The sequence below is a fragment of the Chlorocebus sabaeus genome, chromosome 29 (assembly GCF_047675955.1).
Source record: "Chlorocebus sabaeus isolate Y175 chromosome 29, mChlSab1.0.hap1, whole genome shotgun sequence".
In the NCBI taxonomy this organism is placed as follows: Eukaryota; Metazoa; Chordata; class Mammalia; order Primates; family Cercopithecidae; genus Chlorocebus; species Chlorocebus sabaeus.
This window is the reverse complement of record NC_132932.1, coordinates 14,905,673-14,929,801: the sequence shown is the minus strand read 5'-3', so window position 1 is coordinate 14,929,801 and position 24,129 is coordinate 14,905,673.

Genomic DNA, 24,129 nt, shown 5'->3' with positions numbered 1-24,129 from the left:
CACTTTATGATTTATTTTCTAGGTTACAGAATGTCAGATGACTGAAGTAAAAGAGGAAGTAACATTGCTCAGAGATGGAGATTGGTGGCTTCTCTCTTTGGAAAGATGGCGAGTTTGATTTAGATTCCACATATAAATGAGACCATACAGTATTTGTCTATGTCTGGCTGATTTCACTTAGCATAATGTCTTCTAACTTCATCTATCTTGTTGCAAATGACAGGATTTCCATCTTTTTTTTTTTTTTAAGGCTGAATACTATTCTATTGTGGATATATACTACACTTCCTTATCCATTCGTCTGTTGATATTGTGAATAATGCTGCAATGAACAAGAGAGTGCAGATATCTCTTGGAGATACTGATTTCATTTCTTTGTATATATTCCCAGAAGTGGACTGCTGGATCATATGTTAGTTTTATTTTTAACTTTTTAAGGAACCTCTGTACTGTTTTCCATAATTGCTGTACCAATTTACATATCACCAACAAGTGTTCCCTTTTGCCACATGCTTGCTAACATTTGTTATCTTTTTTCTTTTGATAATAAACATTCTAACAGGTGTGATGATACTTTTACTGTAGTCTTGGTTATATTTCCATGATTATTCATAATGTTGAGAATTTTTTCCATATACCTGTTAGACATTTTTATATCTCCTTTTGAGAAAAGGCTACTTAAGGTTTTTTTTTTTGTTTGTTTGTTTTTTGTTTTTTTTTTTCCCATTTTAAAATTAGGTAATTTTTTTCTTGCTATTGAGTTGTTTGAATTCCTTATATATTTTGGATATTAACCCCTTATCAGATGTATGGTTTGCAGATATTTTCTCCCATTCTGTAGTGAAGACTGTTGAGTATTTCCTTTGTGGGTTTTTAGTTTGCTACAATCCCATTTATCTATTTTTGTTTTTGTTGTCTGTGCTTTGGGGTCATATAAAAATCATTGGCAAGATTAATATCAAGAAGGTTTTTCCCTGTTTTCTTCTACTAGTTTTACAATTTCAGGTCTTACATTTAAGCATTTAATTCATTTTGAGTTGATTTGTGTGTATATGGTGTGAGATAAGGATGCAGTGTTATTCTTCTGCATGTGGATATACACATTTCTTAATACCAATTGTTAATGAGACCATCGTTTCCTCATTGTGTATTATTGGCAACATTGTTGAAAATGAATTGATTGTAAGTTTATTTCTGGGCTCTCTATTATGTTCCATTGGTCTATGTATTTGTTTTTGTGCCAGTACCATACCATTTTGGTTACTATAGCTTGGTAGTATATTTTGAAATGAGGTAGTGTGAGGCCTCCAGCTTTGTTCTTTTTGCTCAAGATTGCTTTGGGTATTTGAATCTTTTGTGGGTCCATAAGAATTTTAGGATAGTTTTTTTCTATTTCTGTGAAAAATGTTATTGGAATTTTGGTTGAATTTGTAGATCAGTTTGAGTAGTATGGAGATTTTAACAATATTAATTATTCCCATCCATATACACAGGATATCTTTTCATTTATTTTTGTTTTTTTCAACCTCTTTTATCAATGTCCTATAGTTTTCAATGTACAGATTTTTCACTCTTTGGTTAAGTTTAATCATAAGTATTTTTTGATGTTATTCTAAATGAAATTGTTTCCTTGATTTCCTTTTTGTTTAGCTAGTTGTTAGTGTCTAAAAATGCAACAGATTTTTTATGTCAATTTTATATATTGCCAGGTTACTGAATTTGTTTGTTAGTTCTAACAGATTTTTTTTGGCAGTCTTTAGGATTTCCTATATATAAGGTTATTTTATATGCAAACAAAGATAATTTTAATTATTTCCTTCTTATTTGGATGCCTTTTATTTCTTTTTATTGACTAATTGCTCTGTCTAGGACTTCCAGTACTATATCAAATGTAAGTGATGTGAATGGGTATCTTTGTCTTAGTCCTGATCTTAGAGAAAAAGCTTTCAACTTTTTACCATTGAATAGGATATAAGCTCTGGATTTGTCATGCATGCCCTTTTTTATGTTGAGGTATATTTCTTCCATACCTAATTTGTTGAGAATTTTTAACACAAAAGGATGTTGAAGTTTTTCAAATGCTTTTTCTGCGTCTCTTGAGATGATCATATGATTTTTATCTTCCATTCTGTTAATGTGATATAAGATGATCATATGACTTTTATCCTTCATTCAGTTCATGCGTTATGTCACATTGATTGATTTATATATGTTGAAACATCCTTGCATCCCAGGAATAAATCCCACTTGATCAACTTGATCGTGGTGAATGATTCTTTTAATGTGTTATTGAATTCAATTTTTGAGTATTTTGTTCAAGATTTTTTGCATCTACATTCATCAGAGGAATTGGTCTATAACTTTCTTTGCTTATAGTGTCCTTATCTGGCTTTGGTATCAGTATAATGTTGGTCTTGTAAAATAAGTTTGGAAATATTCTCTCCTCTTCAGTTTTGTGGAAGAATTTGAGAAGGATTGCTGTTAATTCTTTACATTTTTGGTAGAATCCACCAGTGAAACCATCAGGTCCTGGACTTTTCTTTGTTGAGAGGTTTTGAATTATTAATTCAATCTCCTTACTCATGATTGGTCTATTCAGGTTTTTTTGTTTTTTTTTTTTTTTTTTTTTTTTTTTAGACTGGGTCTCAGGATTATTGCTCAGGCTGGAGTGTAGCAGTGCAGTTGTGGCTCACTGAAGCCTTGACGTCCAGGGCTCAGGTGATTCTCCCACCTCAGCCTCCTAAGTAGCTGGGACTACAGGTGTGCACCATTACATCCAGCTTTTTTTTTTTTCCTTTTGATTTTTAGTAGAGACAGGGTTTTTTCATGCTGCCCAGATTGGTCTCAAACTCCTGAACTCAAGCTATCCACCCACCTCGGCCCCCCAAAGTGCTGGGATTACAGACATGAGCCACCGCGCCCAGTCTCTATTTCTTCTTTGTTGAGTCTTTGTAGGTTGTATGCTTCTAGAAATGTATACATTTCCTCTAGGTCATCCAATTTATTGGTATATAATTATTCACAGTAGTCCCTTATAATCTTATGTATTTTTGTGGTATCAGTTGGAATGTCTCCTTTTTCATTTCTGTTACGTAGTTGAGTCTTCTTTCTGTTTTTTGTTTGTTTGTTTGTTTTTTAGTCTAGCTAAAGATGTGTCAGTTTTGCTTATCTTTTCAAGAAACCAGCTCTTAAGTTTTGTTGCTATTTTCTATTGTTTCTTTAAAAATCTCTGCTTTACTTTTGCTCTGATCTTTATTATTTCCCTCCTTCTGTGGACTTTGGGCTTAGTTTATTCGTCTGTTTTTAGTTCCTGATGTATAAAGTTAGGTTGTTTATTTGAGATTATTTTTTTCTTAATGTAGGTGTTTATTGCTATAATGTTTCCTCTTAGAATTGCTTTTGCTGTGTCCTATAAATTTTGGTATGTTGTTTCCATTTTCATTTGTCTTAAGATATTTTTCTTATTCTTTTTGATTTCTTCTTTTACCTATTGGTTCTTCAGGAGTGTGTGTTTAATTTTTCACATATTTGCAAATTATCAAATTGTTCCCTGTTACTAATATCTATTTTCATCAGAAAAGGCACTTGACGTGATTTTAATCTTCTTACATTTTCTGAGACTTGTTTTGTGGCTTAACTTGATTTATCCTGAAGAATATTTCATGTGAACCTGAAAAAAATGCATATTCTGTTGCTTTTGGGTAGAATGTCATACTCAAAGGTGAAAAGTTCAAAGCTTTCCTCTAAAGTCAGGAGTAAGACAAGGATGCCAATTTTGTCACTTCTATTCAACATAGTACTAAGAGTCATAGTCCAAGCAACTAGTAGAGAAAAAGAAATAAAGGCATCCACATAAAAAAATTAAAATTATCTTTATTTGTATGTAACATGATCTTATACATAAAAAATTGTAAAGGCTCCACCAAAAAACTTTTAGAACTAATAAACAAATTTAGTAAATTTGCAGGATACATATGTCTATTAGGTTCATTTGATATGTCATTCAAGTCAGCTGTTTCCTCATTGATTTTCTATCTGTATCATCTATCTATCGTTAAAGTGGGGTGTTGAAGACCCCTACTATTACTATCTTACTGTCTATTTCTCCTTTCAGTTCTGCTAATATTTGCTTTATATGCTTAGGTGCTTCAGTGTTGGGTATGTATATATTTACAATTGTTAAATTCTCCTGATGAACTGACCCCTTTATAATCACTTCTGTGTCTCTTGTGACAATTTTTGATTTAAAGTCTATCTGTATAACATAACTGCTCTTGTTCTCTTTTCGTTACCATTTGCATAGAATCTTTTCTCAGCCCTTTACTTTCAGCCTTTGTGTGTCCTTAGAGCTAAAGTGAGTCTCTTATAGGTAGCGTATAGTTGGATCTTATTGTTTTTAAATTCATTCAGCCATTCTATGTCTTTTGATTGGATAATGTAACACATTTATGCTCAAAGTATACTGTTTCCATTTTGTTAATTGTTTTCTCACTATTTTGTAGTTTCTTTGTCCTGTTATTCCTCTCTTGCTGGTCTTCCTTTCTGATTTGATAAATTTTTTGTAATGGTATGCTTTGAGTTGTTTCTCTTTATCTTTTGTGTTTCTACTACAGGGTTTTTCTTTTGTGCTTACCATAAAGGTTACATAAAACATCTTATAGTTATAACAATCTATTTTAAACTCGTAACAACTTAATTTCAACTACATATAAAAAACCTACATGTTAACTTTTCCTCCTTCCACATTTTATGTTATTGAGGTCACAATTTACATCTTTTTATATAGTGTATTCATTAACAAACTATTATAGCTATAGTTTTTTTGTGACTTTGTGTTTTAGTTTTTATACTAGACTTAGAAGGGATTTATATATTCCCATTACCATATCAGAGTGTTATTAATTTGAGTATATTCTTATCTTTACAGTGAGTATTATACTTTTATATGCTTTCGTGTTGTTTGTTAGAATTCTTTTGTTTCAACTTTAAGAACTCTCTTTAACATTTCTCATAAAGCAGGTCTAGTGTTAACAAACCACATCAGCTTTTGTTTGTCTGAGAAAGCCCTTACCTCTCCTTCATTTCTGAAGGACAGCTTTGCTGGGTATTCATTTTTTTTCTTTCACTATTTTAATATATATTATTCCAATTTCTCCTGGATGCAAGGTTTCAGCTGCAAAATCCACTGATAATCTTATGAGGGCTTTCCTTTTATGTGATGAGTAACTTTTCTCTTAGTGCTTTCAAAATTCTTTGTCTGGGTTTTGAGAATTTGATTATATAATATGTCTTGGCAAAAATTATTTTGTGTTTACTTTATTTAAGGTTCTTTGGGCTTCATGGATCTGTATGTTTCTTTCCCTCTTTAGATTTGAAAAGTTTTATACTCATTATAGAAGTTCCTTTCTCTGCTCCTTCTGGAACTTCTATAATGAGTATATTGCTTTGCATAATAGTGTACCGTAATTTCCATATTATTTCTTCAATTTTTAAGTTTTTTCCTTATTATTTCTCTGAGTACTTTTGAGTGACTTATCATTGAGTTCATTGATTCTGCCTTCTGATTGGTTGAGTCTGAAGTTGAAGCTCTACGTGGAATCCATTGTGTTCTTCAGCTCCAGAATTTCTATTCTTTTTAATGGTTCCTATATTTTTGTTGAATTTTTAATTTTGTTTATGTAGTACTTTTCTGGCTTCATGTAGTTGTCCACCTGTATTCTCTTATAGCTCACTGAAATTTTTTGAGATGATTATTTTGAATTATTTGTTAGGCAGTTCATACATCTCTATTTTTTAAGGGTTGATTACTGGTGCTTAATTTTGTTCCTTTGATAAGGTCATGTTTCTCTGATTATTTGTGGTGCTTATAGCCTCGTACTGGTGCCTGTACATTTGAAGAAGTAGTCATCTTTTTCATTCTTGACAGACCGATTTTGGCAGGGAAAACCCTTCACCAGTCAGCACTTCCAGCGATTCCGGGTTCATGTGTGAGCTTGCTGCTGAAGTCCTTGTGCATGTTGGTCCGGTACCTAGGTCCACAGGGTCTGACCTGTTACCTGAGTCTGTGGGGTTGTGCCTATAGAGCTTGGGTCCATGGGTATAGGTCTGGGTTCTGGGTCCATGAAGTCTGGTATGGCACTGGGAACTCTTGAGGTGGGCCTGATGACTGGGTCCATGGGAACAGGCCTGGAACCTGAGTCTGTGTGGGTGGCTCTGGGAGCTGGGGCCATGAGGGCCAGCCTGGCATTGGGGTTTGCCTAGGGCCTGGCTGGGGCTGCAGGGACCAGCCAGGTGCTGAAGTGAGTTTGGATCCTGGGCTGCAGGGGGTGGCCCGGTACTGAGTTGGGCCTGGAGACTGGAGCCATGGATACTGACTTCATGCTAGGGTTCACTGTGGTGGGCCTGGTGCTGAGTCCATGAAGACAGGCCCAGAGCCTGAGTCTATAGTGACCAGTGTGGAGCCTGGGGCAGCCATAAATGGCCTGGTTCTGGGGAAGGCCTGGAGCCTATGTTCATAGGAGCCATGGAGGTTGGAGCCATTGGATCTTAGAGACATAGTGGACAGCCTGGAGCTTGGGTTTACAGGGACTGTCCTGTAGCCTATGGCTATAGGAACCTGCCTGGGTGCTGAGTTCACTGAATTGTGCCTGGCATTGGAGTCCATGAAGTCAGGGGTTAACTTTACTGTCCTTCCCCCACATATATAGTATCTCTTTCCATGTTGCACTGCCCAGGTTTGGGGGCAGGGTAGTGCAGATAATATGAAACTTTCTTTTCTATTCTCTTTAATGCACCTTTTCTTATTTCTCTGCTCCACAAAGGTGCTGTAACCTCTCATCTGGATTCCTTGTCTCTTATGAAGATATTTTCATTCGCAGATGGTTGTTCAAATTGATGTTTCTGTGAAGGGATAAATACTGAAAACTTCTATGTTGCCGTTTTGCTCATGTCATTCTCCTCTGTTAACTTAAAAATATTTTTTGCTGCACTTCTTGAATAACACATTGTTGAAAATTATCAGACTCTTGTCTTGGTTGTTGAAGTTCCTCCTTTAGAGCAAGTTCCTCTTATGTTCTCTGTAGATACACTATAGTTGTAAAATGTTTGTAGAGATAATATTTTGTGTGTAGAATTAAGGACAAATTAAACACAAATGTTTAGTGGGCAGTATTAGTAAGAAGATCTATTACATTAGAAAAGGGAGAAGTATCAAGTTTATTTAGGAGAAATAAAATGAGTTGAGAAAATTTAAGGGAAAATGTATAGTTCAATGAGACCTTGTGGAGAAAAACAAAATAAGAAGAAAGACATGGAAGAATATTTACATTCTCGAAACAATAAGAGTGAGGAAAGCCAAGAGCACAGTTGGAGTTGTACCAGATCAAGCAGAAGTTCCGCTGGAGCCTGAACTGAGAATGTGCCATCCCTAGTTACCTTGATAACAGCCCCACTTTCTGTTAATAATACTCTAATGAGAAAAATCTTGCAAAAATAGTCAGAAAAGGCAGAGTCAAATATGGTTCGATGTGTTCCACCTTAGTAGAAAGTCTCAGGAGGAGTTTAGGGAGGATGGTGCTGCAGGCAATGGATGAGATAATGATGAGAAAATTTTCAGCTCTGTATAAAAAGGCAAGTGAAATACATGCTTGTGAATTTCTGGGTGCTTTGCCATGTTGTATTTCCCAATAAATTTTATCCCAGTTAATATGAAGAATAAACTCTGATTATTATGGTTATCACTTGCTGGGTGTCTATTATTTTTCAGAAACTGTTTCAGGAACTTTATATAAATCATTTAATTACACATTTCCAAACTGCAAATGAATTAGTTATTATTATGATCATTTTATAGATGAAGAAAATGAGACTCAGAGCCATTAATAAGTTGCCCAAAGTCAGATAGCAAATAAGTACCAGAAATAAAATCCAGATTAATCTAATTCCTATACCCTTGCTCTTTCAATTATGTTTCAGAGTTGATCACAAAAAGAACCACTCTGTGTGCTTAGGATGATTTACTACCTACTAAATTTAACCATGGGGCAATCTAATAAACTGGGTAGAATATATGGTTAAGATAAAATTTGAGAAGAAAAGATTAAATGAAAATAGTTGGTACACACCAATGGTCAGAATATTCTGTCAGTATTCTAGAAATTTATATAAGAATAAACTGTATGCTGACAAAATTTTATTATATTAAAAAATTCACATTCTTCATACACAAGTCTTGTAAATAGCTACTGTTAAAGAAAGGCTATTTACCTAGAAAAATCTGGGGTGGTCAACCAGTATATAACCATTCCTGGGGTGAAATGTCCCTTTCATCTTAGGCCTCTGGCCAATTTATCCAAGGAGTAGATACCTGACTTCAAAATATTCTCTTTTATAGGCAATTACAACTTGCAAGGGAATATACAGAGGTCACAGTGTAGTAGAGTTGAGTTATATTAACAGTAATTCTTTGGAGAGAATAAAACCACCTTACACTACCATGCTCAATGGCGAAGATTAACAGCAACATTATGTAAGTTGAAACACTAAGGGCCTAGACCAGTTAAGAATGCATTATTGGGTAACTTCACTGGGCAAATAATTCTGAGTAGCTGAGTTGCTGGCTAATGGTAAGAATAACGTGGAAGTCATAAATACTAGCTATAACCTTGCCATAGTCTGAATGTTTGTGTGCCCCCAAATTCATATGCTGAAACCGAATCACCAATATCATGGTCTTAGGAGGTGGGGCCTTTGGGGAGTGCTTAGGTCATGCAGTCAGGGTCCTCAAGAGTGGGATTAATGCTCTTATAAAAAAGACCCCAGATAGTTAACTCTTTCCTTCCACCACATGAGGACAGTGAGAAGGTACAATCTATGAACCAGAAAGCAGATCCTCTCCAGGCACCGAATCTGCTGGCACCATGAGCTTGTACTTCCCAGTCTCCAGAACCATGAGAAATAAATTTCTATTGTTTATAAGCTATTGAGTTTATGGCATTTTGTTGTAGCAATCTGAATGGACTACAATAAACCTCATGACCAGTTTCAGCAGCAAATACAAAAATATACACTTGTATTTCTTTGCATACTAAACCTATACTAGGTCTATAGTTATGTTAGTATTGATTCCCTAACTTTTCTCCCCTTCATAGGCTGTGTAGTTACAGAATGCCCAAATGAAATTATTACAAATCTATAATACAAATGGATATCACCCAGGGAGTCTGATTTCAAAAAAATGTGGTATCATGACATCGTACCTTGTTTAATAGCTGGGCATGAATTTAGGTCATTTCCTATTTTAGAAGAAGATGAGAGTGTTAGTTATTATATATGGATTAATTACTTTTAGTTGAATTGAGGCATTTATGATATATGGAGAAAAATATATATGTATTGGGTATAGAGAGGTGAAAGAGAGAGATGAGAGAGAAAGAGAGAGAGTGTATGTGCATGTCTGTGTGTATGTGTGTATGTACACAACCACGGCAGCCAACAGATGGAATGTAGGAGACACAAACTGCAACGGTTGCTCAGCTCTGTGTAGTTTCCCCAAGGATAAGCCTACATGTTCTACTCTGTCCCCTGGACATAGCTATAAGTTCTCAAAATAGAGATATCTGGCCCAAGTTGTTTCAGTTAGATTAACTCTTCTAATAATTAGAAAACCTGAATTGAGATACATAGAAACAGAGAGTGTTCGAGTTGCATGAAGCTAGGCAATGCTGTAGAAAGCAGGTTTCCATTTCCCAGCTTCCGGAGGTCTTGGAACTTCTGGGTTTTAGTTCTTGCCATAGCTTAATTGTTCAGTCCTTCCTTTATTCCATGCTATTCTCCAAAATCTTTGTAATACATGCTTTGCTTCAGATTTATAAGAATGGGACAAAATAAGGCATATAATCTAATTTTAAAATTAAGTAGAACAGAGATGACTAATAAAAATGCATATATTTGTTTAGGGGCTGTGCTCATATATCATAGAAATAAGAGGGAGATATACTATAGTTATATTTCAGATGCAACTAATCTGATATCAGCCTTCTGAAATTGGTTCTTTCTTTATCTTCCACATCACTCATGAACTTCCTTCTCTGAAACACCAGTTATTTAACTTGATTCTTCTTTATATAATTAAATATTGATTTTGGCTCTAACTAAAAGAAAAATATAATAGAAAGTGCTACACAAATAGGGAATTCATTTTTTTTTTTTTTTTTTTTTTTTTTTTTAATGGGACAAGAGATACAGAGGTAGCTCTCGGGAGACAACTCACTGATACCATTGAAACCCAAGCATTTTCTTTCTTTCTGCTTCAGTGTCCCAAGCATGTGGGCTTTCTTTCTCCTGGTTGTAAAATGGTTGTTGGAATTCTAGGCATCAAGCCAGCATGACAGACAGAAGAATAAAACAGAAGGGGTGGCACCAACAGCTTTCTGTGGATGTCACAATGACTGTAACTATTGTATGGTCACCTCTGGCTGTAAGGAAGGCTGGAAAATCAATTTTTTTGTGAAGTAGAAAAAACAAGAAGCAATAGGGTTGACATAGGTGCTGAGTGAATCAACTAACAGTATCTTCCATAGCTTCTAGAATAATCAATCTTAATGAATTTTCTTAGGTATGATGATGTTTAGAAATAGAAGTTAAAGAAAGCTCCTTAGTACAGTTTGCTGGTTTCCTGGACAGAAGTACAACTTTGTGCTGAAGTCTACGTTCACTCATACCTGTTGCTAATAGACTTAGTTCCTAAATCTGTATCACTTATCCACTCAGCATGTGTGTGCATGTGCCTGTGTGTGTATTCCATCTTTCATTTTTATTTTTTAAATTGAGACAGAGTCTCACTCTGTCACCTAGGCTGGAGTGCAGTGGTGCGATCTCAGCTCACTGCAACCTCTGCCTCCTGGGTTCAAGCAATTCTCCCACCTCAACCTCCTGAGTAGCTGGGACTACAGGTGAGCACCGACAAGCCCTGCTAATTTTTCTATTTTTATTAGAGATGGGGTTTCCCCATGTTGGCCAGGCTGGTCTGAAACAACTGCCCTCAGGTGATCTGCCTGCCTTGGCCTCCCAAAGTGCTGGGACTACAGGCATGAGCCACTGTGGCCTGGCCCTGCAATTTCATGTTTTTAATGAGCAAACTATGTACATCAAAAAGAATCCAGATACACAAAAGTTTTTGTTTTATCCTTGTTCCTTACTCATTCATTAACCTGTCTCAATGCCATCAGTGTTTTCAACTTACTGGGTATTCTTCCAGAGAGAGTTTATATATTCATATGAACTGCACAATCCTCTCTCAAAACTACTGGTTCCATCTTTGCATATTTCACAAGCAAGTGACTATGCCAATGTCTTCACCAAGGGAAGAAAAAGGGGGAAACCAATCTTCATTCAACTATTATGTGCCAGCTGCCTCAATACATCCTATCTCATTTAATCTTTGTAATGCCTCACTGAAGTTGATATCTGCATGTTCAGCGTGGTAATCTGAGGGTCAGAATATGTCTCAGTCCATTCACATTGCTGTAAAAAAAGTCTTAGATCAAGCAACTTATGAAGAGTAGAGACCTATTTTTCACAGCTCTGGAGGCTAGGAAGTCCAAGATCAAGGGACTAGCAGATTTGGTGTCTGGTGAAGGCTGGCTCTCTGCTTCACAGATTGTACCTCTTGCTGTGTTCTCACAAGGTGAAAGGATGGAAAGAGCAAACTCACTCCCTCAAGCCCTTTCATAAGGGTACTAATCCTATCTATGAGGGTGGAACCCTTACAGACCAATCACTTCCCAAAGGTCCCATATCTTAATACCACCATCTTGAGGTTTAAGTTCTACCATGAGTTTTGGAAGGACACAAACATTCAAACTATAGCAGGGTTTGAAACATAGCAGTGTTAGATGACACATATTAGGCCAAAGAGCTAATCAAGGTTTGAAAGTGGAATTTAAATCTATGTGCTTTGGTTTGCCTGCCTCTGAAACATCTTTTTTTTTTTTTTTTTTTTTTTTTAAAGAAAATGATGTTTATTTGGAAATAGAGCATCGTAATGGGAATACACATGCCATCGTAAACTATGTGTGTATTCAGGGAGGTAAAAGAAGACACAGGTGTTTTTGTTTGTTTGTTAGTTTTTTGAGATGGAGTCTGTTTCGCACTGTTGCCCGGGCTGGTGTGCAGTGGTGCAATCTCAGCTCACTGCTACTTCCGCCTCCCAGGTTCAAGCAGTTCTCCTGCCTCAGCCTCCCAAGTAGCTAGGATTACAGGCACCCACCACCATGCCTGGCTAATTGTGTGTGTGTGTGTGTGTGTGTGTATTTTTAGTAGAGATGGGGTTTCACTATGTTGGCCAGGCTGGTCTCGAACTCCTGACCTCGTTATCCACCCACCTTGGCCTCCCAAAGTGCTAGGATTACAAGAAGACACACGTTTTTTAAAGGAAAAAAATGAGGAAGATTACATAGTTGTTTTAAAAGAAATAGCCTTGGCTATAGAGATGAGTAGCAAGGGTTATGGCAATCTGAAGTTGGACAGGCAGTTGCTGGGCAGATAAAGCATCTGTTTGTTGAGTTCTATTCGTGTGTATCTGAGCCCTTGATGCAGCAGGTTTCTGCTGGATGATTGGCTCTTTCTGCCACAGTGGACTACTATACAGGTCTTCCTCCTCTGCTGCTCTGTCTTCTAGCTGAATATTTTTTTTTTTTTTTTTTGAGACGGAGTCTCGCTCTGTCGCCCACGCTGGAGTGCAGTGGCCAGATCTCAGCTCACTGCAAGCTCTGCCTCCCGGGTTTACGCCATTCTCCTGCCTCAGCCTCCCGAGTAGCTGGGACTACAGGCACCCGCCACCTTGCCTGGCTAGTTTTTTGTATTTTTTTAGTAGAGACGGGGTTTCGCCGTGTTAGCCAGGATGGTCTCGATCTCCTGACCTCATGATCCGCCCGTCTCGGCCTCCCAAAGTGCTGGGATTACAGGCTTGAGCCACCGTGCCCGGCCCTAGCTGATTCTTTAACGAAGTATGCTCAAGGTTGTGAAAGCTTGGCCTCTTTCCTTGTGGCACTTAGAGCAATGATTTGAAGTGAGTTGATTGTCAATAAATGTCCATTAATTAAATTACTTGGCACTCCCCCTGACCTCAGCCTAGAGCCCTTGCTATTGCTTCCTCTGCTCCTAACACTCCTGCAGCTTTGCTCAATTGCTTTTCTTTTAGGATTTATCCTTTTACCATACTTCTCTCTCTAGAGACTTGTTTCTTGATGTGTGGACCGTGGACCAACAGCATCAACATCACCTAGGAGCTTATTAGAAATACAGATTCTCAGGCCCTGCCCTAGACCTACCAGACCAGAATCTATTTTCACAGCATCATCTGGTGGTTACTATGCATATTAATGTTTGAAAACCAATGTTCTAGATATGCCCATAGGTCAAGTGTAGTCAGCTGCCTGTGGTTACATTTGAAATGGTTTTATGAGTACCTATACAATATACATAATTTATCCTATGCTCCTGAAAAACCTAGGAAACTTACTATATGTTCATTAAGAACAAATTTGCTGACCTCTGCTGTAGAATCTATGCGTTACTGTACTTGAATTTGAGGTGGATATTTAATCTTGCTTTTACTCATGTACCATGGGCATGGAGTTGAGTGCTGATTCTGCCACGCTTCTTCTTCTGTGCACTTCTGGTGTTTTGTACATTCACGTTCATGACTTCACATTATGATTTACATTTTGTTTGTATGTTTACAGGTATGGCTCTCTACTAGGCAGAAAGCTCCTTGAAGACAGATGAGGCCAGGCTCCCTAGAAGCAGAGCCTGGAATGGGGATTGTTGTTGAGTGAGTCATTGAAGGAGCGCTCTCAGTGAGAACCTGGAAGGAAAGGAGGAAAGCAGGACAGGCTAGAGCAAGAAGCTAAGCAAAGATGTTGTGGCTGCACTGGAGTCTAACTTCACTGTGATTTTTTGGGGGTACTCTGAAATGTAAATAACACTGTAGACTTACCCCACCTTGAGGCAAGGGGCTAAGTTTTTTGTACCACATCATTGTCCTGGGCTGGCCGTGGAGGAAGGCTTGACCTCACAGGCTTTTCTGGATGAGGCTGCTTCCCTTGGCTGAACCCACCTGTGAGCCTTTGGCAGCCTCTATTCAAGCAGCTGGGGTGGGGGAGAGTGAGTTCCGTTGTGGCTTTTTATTTTAATCTCTGTATCCTTGGTTTCTAGTACAGTTTCTGGCACTCAGTAAGCATGCAATAAATCTTTGCTACATGGGTGAGTCTCTTCCTAATATAATACTTACTCACTTGTCAATTAAAATAGACAGTACCCATTGTCTTTGTTTATGTTCATGCAATTAATAAAGCAAATATTCTTCTGACTAGTTAAACAAGACTAAATGAGATCATCCAGATGAAGGTACCTAGCAAACTGCCTGACATATAATAGGCAACAATAAATGTTAATTTCCCCTTAAGATTAAATAGGCTATATATATTTTATTAGGAAGAGTGTTTCCCGTTTATGGCTTATAACAAATTTTAATGAATCAAGAGAGATTTCTGCTCTTATTATCTGTGTAATCTCTACTTGAGGTAGAGACCTCTACTTGAGGTCTACTTCAGCTGTGAAGAGGTATAGTGATGGTATAATCTGAGATGTCATACTAACAGTGATATTAGAGAGTGAAGGAAGTATCAGAGAAAAATATGGTTGGCTGTTAAAATCATCTACAAAAAAAAATGATTGCTGCCAGGTATTCAGTGCCTAATTATAGGACAGACACTGTCCTAGGAGCTTTATGTACTTTATTATCAGTCCCCTAAACAACCCTATAAGGTGGGTGCTATAATAGGTTGGTACACAATAGGTAGACAAAGTGTGTAATTAGGATATTAGCAAAACAAGGGCACCGATATATATATGTTTTTTGATGTTTTTAAAATAGCATTAAAATAGTCATTCTGTTAAAAATCAGAATTTTATGGATTTTTTACATTTATTATTTTTTAAAATTTGAATTACATAAGGGATTACTACCACCTTTCTAGTGCAGATGATTTCTATAAGTTTTAATTTCATACCCTTTTACCCCTGTGTATTAATTAACCCATTTTCAGAACTGAGGACCTGCAACTCAGAAAGGTTAGATAGCCATTGGCTCCATCAAGAGTCAGGAAGCTGGTGACAAAGAAATTGGAGGGCTGGAGGGTAAAAGCAGGAGAAGGTGATACTCAGAGGAGAAGGATACTGGAGAAGTCAGTCCTGAATCCACCAATGGGGTACCGCTGCAACTATGTTTGGAATTGGCTCAGGCTGGCAGGTTCCAGAATGACCCAGATGAAACTGCTTTAGCAATCTCCAGCAACTGCCATTCTGTCAGAGTCAGAAGCAGAAATCTCTTTTTCCAGTCTTCTTATCTCTTGCCAGTGCCTCCTGTTGATAGAATCAACCAGGAAGTAAACAGGCGAGGGAGTCTCAGAAATGGAGTTTGCACATACCTAGCCTAGTAGAGGAGAATAGAGAAGTTGCGTATGGGTTAGAGAGATGACATGCAAATAACCAGGAGACCTATACAGCTGGAATGTGGTATGGCGGGGCTATTTTTCTGTAGAATGCATGTATTTTACAACAAAGCTGTACTAGTGAGCTAATCTACGCACTTCACTTGAAAATTCATGTTTGAGTTAATTTAATTTACTTTACTTGAAATTCCATGTTTCTTAGGATTGAAAACTAGTTCATTTGTCCTCTGGTTTTGGCTTTTTATTCAGCTTTGAATATGATCTTTCAAAACAGAGAAGAAATTTTCTCATATTGGTGACTTTATTAATATTGGCATTGGTGCCCATGGGTTGAAATCTCAGCATTTTGGAACCCTGCTGGGACATTCTGCTTCTACTCGTTATGATATTTTCTCATCCCCCAGAGATAGCAGGTTTGAAACTGAAATAGAAATTTATATTCCTACTTGCAATATCCAAGTTATTTGGTAGCAATTCTTAAAGTGTGCCTAGAGCCAAATGGCATTGAATTTTTCCATTACTGATACCCTTTTAATCATGATAATTTATGGAACACCACTGAATTAGGTAGTGGGGATGCTAGATTAGACAAGATAAAATTCCTGTTAATGGGAAGCTCATACCACAATATTTTACCCAAGCTGAGATAGTTTCTATTAGTTCCCTAGCAAGCACTTTTTTTTTCATAGAGAAAAATGTAAACTTAGGTTGCACAGTTTCTTTTCTTTTTAAAGATACCTATTCTCCATTTTAATCTAAGGAATTCAATACAGAGGAGGGACATTAAAGAGGGTAAATTTTGTATCCTACTATATTCCTGCAATGCTCACTAGTTTAGCTGGATAGTCCTGTTTTATAACATTGGTCCTCTATTTCTTGCTGGAGTAATAATGGCTGAGAAGTAACTGTTGTCTAATAAAGAAGGACGTACAGGAATACTGTGACCTGGCCTCATTTTGTTTTTGCTGGCACACAAAGATTATGGGTGTGACAAGCAGCAAATTATAAGGGAGAATGATTCTATAGCTCCAGATCGTAGAATATTCTCCAGCAAGAAATTATTGGACATGACCAACTGCAAGGCACTTTTCTCTATTTTACATCCTTATATTAAAAATAATGCTACTCATTACCTACGAAATCAATCAAGAATCCGTGGCATGACATTTAAGGCCATTAAACAAAATTCCTGTTAATGGGAAGCTCATACCCAAATATTTTACCCAAGCTGAGATCACTTCTATTAGTTCCCTAGCAAGCCACGTTCTTCCTCCAATCTTGTCTACCATTAACAACCGATTCCTATGACCAAGTTCCAGCTTCGAGCTGTTTGTTAAGCAAAACAATCCTTTTTAATAAAAACAAAACCTTATACAGAACTTCAAAATATAACAGATAAATGCAAAATTGGTCTGGTTAAGAATGGTGGAGGATTCAGAACTCGAATGCCTTGTCTTCTTTGTGCTTTGGCCACGCAGGCACTTATTCCAAATTCCAGACTGTTCTGATTAGTCTCAGTGTTTCATTTTTGTCTATTTCTTTGACTTTGTCTATGGATTTTTGTTGCTGTTTTTGCTTGGAATGATCTTCTCTAGCATCTTGTGTGCAAATCCATCTCCAATCTACATTCTTTGTCTTCCAGGAAGCTCTTCATAATTTGCTCCACTTGAAGCCAAGCTAGACCTCCTCTGTGTTTCCAGTGGTAGTATTCAGGGAAGGTTGTTGTACTGTATTGTGAACCATCTTGAAGTCAGGGACTTCCTGTCTATCTCTGTACCATCCTGTTTTGGACTATTAGGTACACAACGATTTTACTACTTTTTCAAAGAGAACAACCTTTACCCTGATATAGGTTTTTGGTGGTTTTCTCTGGATACAAGAAGATTTTCCAAATTTATTTCCGTATTTCTACCACATGGTATGATTTTTATTTTCCCTTGAGGCTCTACTCTAATGCTACATCACAAATAAAATATTTCTTGAATCTTCCCAGATGAAAGTAATGTCAACTTCCACTGAATGCTCTAAAACACACTTTCTGTCCCTCTCTGCATTTTCTAGCTTCTGTTATACAGCCATATACATGTCTTATATTCCACCCAATATTGCAAGTTACTTAAGAAAAGGTCTACGTTAAAGAACTAGAAGAGTATCTAATCTCCAGTGAAATCAAACATGGCTTCAAACCCAGGCTTCAAATCTGGGTGACCCTGAGCAAAAGACTTGGCCTCTCTTTGAATCTCAGTCTTCTCACTGTGAAATGAGGCTAACAATGTCTCCTTCAGAGATTTTTTTGGTGAAGATTAAATTCAACAAGATTAAAGTATCTTACAAACCTTGAGCATTCAAAATATAAATTCCATCTCCCAGATTAATTTTGAGACTTTCCTGGAAACTAGTATCGTCCCTTGTATGAAGTGGATGCTAATTAATGTTTATTTGCATGTTGAATTGAATTAGGCCAGAGAAATTACTATTCTAGTATATATGAACGAAAGTTACGTGGAAAAAAATTGTTCTGTTGATAAGAAGTTTGGGAAGTGTTGAATTTTATCTGAATAATTTTTTTAAAGGAATTAAACATTTGTTTAGTTTTCTAAAGTGAATTATTTGACTCTTTCCTCACAGAGAATCTCACAGGGCAAGTGCTCTTTGCAACAGAGGTTGGGTAATACACAAACAAGGTACAGGTCCTAAAGGAAGTGGAAGGATAGCTTGTGTCTAGGCTGGCTGTACAGACTCCAAAGGTTGGTATTACCAAGGTAGATTCACCAAGGCCCACAGTCTAATCTTATAGGCTCTTAAAGTTGGCTTGTCTTCCAAATGTGGTTTGGAAGCCCACAGAGTGCTCTTGTATAATAGCATTCATCCCAATCATGTTAAAGAAGTTACTGTACATAGATGGCTTAGAAGAGTGCCTGGCACTGAAGATTTACATACACTTTTAACGTGCACATTTTGTTCTCTCATTCACTAGATCGTGCATTTTCTTTACTTTCTTTGTGCATTAGGAAATAGAAATTCAATTCAATTCAACATACAAATAAAAATTAATTGAGTGTATACTTCATACAAGGAACTGTACTAGGTTCTAGGGAAGTCTCAACATTAATCTGGGGAATGGGAAATTGAGTTTCAATTTGCTAATATGGGTTTGTCTCGTGGACTGACTCACATTAACCAGGCTTAGAGACTGATAAATAAACATCAATGTGAATTTGTTAATTTGCCATGAACACTCTTATTTCCAGTAGAATACACAGATGAACTGGCCTGATTACATAATTTCTCCACCCATCTCCACGATGGGCTGATGCAAAGAAAAGTCAAATTATAATTAGAAGACTTTGTGATAAGTCTGAATTAGGAAAAGTAGAAAATTACTTAATTGATTTTAAGAGGTGTCCCTCAGCTAAGCCCTCCATCCTTTCTTCCTTTCTTCTCTTTTCCTCATCTATCCATCCAACAAATACTTCTGGAAAACCAGCTAGATGAGGCAGTTATAGCAGAGAGATCTGGGAAAGACTACCTATTTTTCAAATGACAAATGATCTGTTTGCTAGTCATGCGACCTCAGGGAAGTTATTTAACATCTTAATGTTGCAGAATCGTCTTGTGTAATCGCACTGTCTCAACCAGGTTAAAGAAGTTACTGTATGTAGATGGCTTAGAAGAGTGCCTGGCACTGATGATTTACATATCTCTTTAACACACTACTTTCATCTTCTCATTCACTAGGTTGTGCATTTTTCTTACTTTTTTAATGCATTGCAAAGTTGAGTTTCAAAATGATTAATTACTTTGCCCTAGGTCATATGGGGTTAGTAAGTGGCTGAGCTTGAACAGGACCAAAAAGTAAATACACTGTTTATTTTAGAAAATCATGGATTTTGGCACTCTAGGGGGAAAAAAAAACATAATAGTTATGCAGACTCTCATTTCTCTTTAAAAAATTCTAAGCCTTAAGAGATACAGGGTGAACCCTAGTTTCTTTCTATATCATCAACTTCTGATTGATTTTGTCATTTTCCATATTTATCTCCTGTAATTTGGAACTTCCTCAAATGATACCCTAACAAATTAGATCAATTTTCTTCTGAAATATGTTTTTAAAAGACATTACAGTCATCCCAGACTCAGTTCTTAGTTATGAAATAGTGTATTTGGCAGTTTCCATTGCTTCTGGTTGTGATCAGATTGAATTTCAGACAGTCATCTTTAAGCTATGCCCTAATTAAGATGAATAGATACTGTCAGATGGCCTGTTTAATCAGTTTCCCATCTGGCATAATTATGTTTATGGGTAGGACCTGCTTTTGCTTGGTTTGGGCAATAGCTAAAACCAACAGAACAAGGCAATCACATCTCCTAAGACCAGGGCTCACTCTTTATCTTTAATCTTAGCTGGGCAATCACATTTTCAAACCTGCAGAATATGCTTAGTGTGTACTTGCACTGCAGGGCCCCATTAGGCTCATGGCATCCGTCTATCCATCTATTCATGCTTACTTTCATTCATTCCATTCCAGTAATTACCCCCTGAACACCTCATGTATGCTGAGCTCTCTATATCCCAGGTCAAACTATCATGAAAAAGAGATCATTCCTGATCTCAAGAAGCTCTTGGTGTAATGGAAAAGTCTCAAAAGCATATGGATCTTAAACATGAAACCTAATACTATTTATTTATTATTTTAAAATTTGTATTTTTATTTTTTGTGGGTACATAGTAAGTGTATATATTTCAGGGGTACATGAGATATTTTGATACAGGCATATAATGTGTAATAATCACATAAGGGTAAACGGGGTATTCATCACCTCAAGCATTTATCCTTTCTTTGTGTTACAAACAATCCAATTATACAATTTTAGTTATTTCAAAATATATAATAAATTATTGCTGACTGTAGTCACCAGTTGTGTTACAAAATACTGTATCTTCTTCATTATAGCCAATTATATTTGTGTACACATTAAGTATCTCCACCTCCCCCAACCCCACAACGCTTTCTAGCCTCTAGTTACCATCATTCTACTCTCTAGCTCCATGAGTTCAATTGTTTTAATTTCTAGCTTCCACAAATAATTTGGAAAAGGCAAAGTATGTCTGTCCCTAGCTTATTTCACTTAACACAGTGACCTCCCCTCCAGTTCCCTCTATGTTATTGTAAATGACAGGCTCACATTTTTTTTATGGCTGAATACTACTCCATTTTGTGTATGTACCACACTTTCTTTATTCATTCACCTGTTGATGGACACTTAAGTTACTTCCAAATCTTGCTTATTGTTAATATCTGCTGCAATAAATACAGGAGTGCAGATATATCTTCAATATACTGATTTCCTTTCTTTTGGGTATATACCTAGCAGTGGATCGCTGGATCATATGGTAGATCTATTTTTAGTTTTTTGAGGAGCTCCCAAACTGTTCTCTATAGTGGTTGTACTAGTTTACATTCTCACCGACAGTGTATGCCGGTTCCCTTTTCTCCCCATCCTTACCAGCATTTACTGCTTGTCTTTTGGATAAAAGTCATTTTAACTGGGGTGAGATGATACCTCATTGTAGTTTTGATTTGCATTTCTATGATAGTCAGTGATGTCGAGAACCTTTTGATATGACTGCTTGCCATTTGCATGTCTTTTCTTGAGATATGGCTATTCAGATTTTTTGCCCATTTAAAAATTGGATTATTAGATTTTTTTCCTATTGAGTTGTTTGAGCTCCTTATATATACTGGTTATTAATTCTTTGTCAGATGGAGAGTTTGTGAGTATTTTCTCCCATCTGTGAGTTGTCTCTTCACTTTGTCGACTGTATCCTTTGCTGTGCCAAGCTTTTAAAATTTGATACGATCCCATTTGTTCATTTCTGCTTTGGTTATCTGTGCTTGTGAGGTATTACTCAAGAAATCTTTGCCTAGTCCAATGTCCTAGAGAGTTTTCCCAATGTTTTCTTGTAGTAGACTCATAGATTGAGGTCTTAGATTTAAGTCTTTAATCCATTTTGATTTGATTTTTGTATGTGGCAAGAGATAGAGATCTAGCTTCATTCTTCTGCATATGGAGATCCAGTTTCTCCAGCATCATTTATTGAAGAGACTGTCTTTTCCCAATATATGTTCTTGGTACCTTTGTCAAAAATGAGTTCACCGTAAATGTATATATATTTTTCTGGGTTCTCTATTCCATTCCATTGGTCTATGTGTCTGTTTTTATGCCAGTACCATGCTATTTTGGTTTCTACAGCTCTGTAGTATAATTTGAAGTCAGGTAATGTGATTCCTCATTGTATTCTTTTCCTTTTCTTTCTTTCTTTTCTTTTATTATTATTATTGTTGTTGTTGTTGTTATTTATTTATTTATTTATTTATTTATTTTTTGAGACGGAGTCTCGCTCTGTCGCCCAGGTTGGAGTGCAATGGCGCAATCTCGGCTCACTGCAAGCTCCGCCTCCCGGGTTCACGCCATTCTCCTGCCTCAGCCTCCCGAGTAGCTGGGACTACAGGCGCCCGCCACTGCGCCCGGCTAATTTTTTCTATTTTTTTTGAGACGGAGTCTTGCTCTGTCGCCTGGGCTGGAGTGCAGCCGCCGGATCTCAGCTCACTGCAAGCTCCGCCTCCCAGGTTTACGCCATTCTCCTGCCTCAGCCTCCCATGTAGCTGGGACTACAGGCGCCCACCACCTTGCCCGGCTAGTTTTTTTTTTTTGTATTTTTTAGTAGAGACGGGTTTTCACCGTGTTAGCCAGGATGGTCTCGATCTCCTGACCTCGTGATCCGCCTGTCTCGGCCTCCCAAAGTGCTGGGATTACAGGCTTGAGCCACCGCGCCCGGCCAATTTTTATTATTTTTTAATGGAGTCTTGCTCTATCGCCCAGACTAGAGTACAGTGGCACAATCTTGGCTCATTGCAACCTCTACCTTCCCGGTCCAAGTGATTCTCATGCCTCAGCCTCCTGAGTAGGTGGGATTACAGGCACCTGCCACAATGCCCAGCTAATTTTTTTTTTTAATATATATTTTTAGTAGGGACAGGGTTTCACCATGTTGTCCAAGGTGGTCTTAAACTCCTGACCTCAAGTGATCCTCCTACCTCTACCTTCCAAAGTGCTGGGATTATAGACATGAGCCACCACCCTCAGCCTCCTCGTTGTATTCTTTTTGCTCAGGATAGCTTTGGTTATTCTGGGTCTTTTGTTGTTCCATATAAATGTTAAGTTTTTTTTCTATTTATGTTAAGAATGTGTTTTGAAAGGGACTGCATTGAATCTGTAGATTGCTTTGGGTAGTACAGACATTTTAACAATATTGATTCTTCTAATCCATGAATATAAATTTTTTTTTTTCCATTTTTTGTGTTCTTTTCAATTTCCTTCATAAATATTTTACAATTTTCTTGGTAGAGATCTTTCACTTTATTTAATTTTATTCATAGCTACTTGAGATTACTTTCTTGATTTCTTTTTCAGATTATTTACTGCTGGTATATAAAAATGGTATTGATTTTTTAGTATGTTAATTTTGTGTCCTACAACTTTACTGAATTTGTTTGTCAGATCTAATAGTTATTTGATAGAGTCTTTAGGTTTTCCCAAATACAAGATTGTATCTTCTGCAAACAAGGATAATTTGACTTCTTCCTTTCCGATTTGGATGCCTTTTATTTCTTTTTCTTGTGTAATTACTCTATCCAGGGCTTCCAGTACTATGTTGAATAACAACAGTGACAGTGAGCATCCTTGTCTTGTTCCAAATCTTAGAGAAAAGGCATTCAGTTTTTCCCCCATTCAGTATGATACTGGCTGTGGGTCTGTCATGTTGACTTTTATTCTGTTGAGGTATGTTCCTTCTGTATGCAGTTTTTGTGAGTTTTTATCATGAAGTGATGTTGAATTTTATCAAATGCTTTTTCAGCATCAATTGAAATGATCATAAGTTTTTTATCCTTCATTCTATTGATATGCTATGTCACACTGATTGATTTGCATATGTTGAAATATTCTTGCATCCCGGGGATAAATCCTACTTGGTCATGATGAATGATCTTTCTAATGTGTTTTTGAATTTGATTTGCTAGTATTTCATTCAGGATTTTTGCATCAATGTTCACTGGGATATTGGCCTGTTGTTTTCTTTTTTTGATGTGTCTTTGTTTTTGGTATCAGGGTCATACTGGCCTCATAGAATGAATTTAGAAGTATTCTCTCCTCCTCTATTTTTCAGAATAGTATGAGTAGGAGTGGTATTAGTTCTTTTTTAAATGTTTGGTAAAATTCAGCAATGAAGCCTTCAGGTCCTGGGCTTTTCTTTGCTGAGATAATTTTTATTATGGCTTTGATTTCATTACTTGTTATTGGTCTGTTCAGGTTTTGGATTTCTTCATGGTTCAATGTTGGTAGGTTATATGTGTCCAGGAATTTATTCATTTCTTCTAGGTTCTCCAATTTACTGGCATGTAATTGCTCATACAGGCCTCTAAAAATCCTTTGAATTTTTGTCATATTGATTGCAATGTCTCCTTTTTCATCTCTCATTTTATTTATTTGGGTCTTCTATTTTTTTAGCATGGTTAAAGGTTTGTCAGATTTGTTTCTCTTTTCAAAAAAA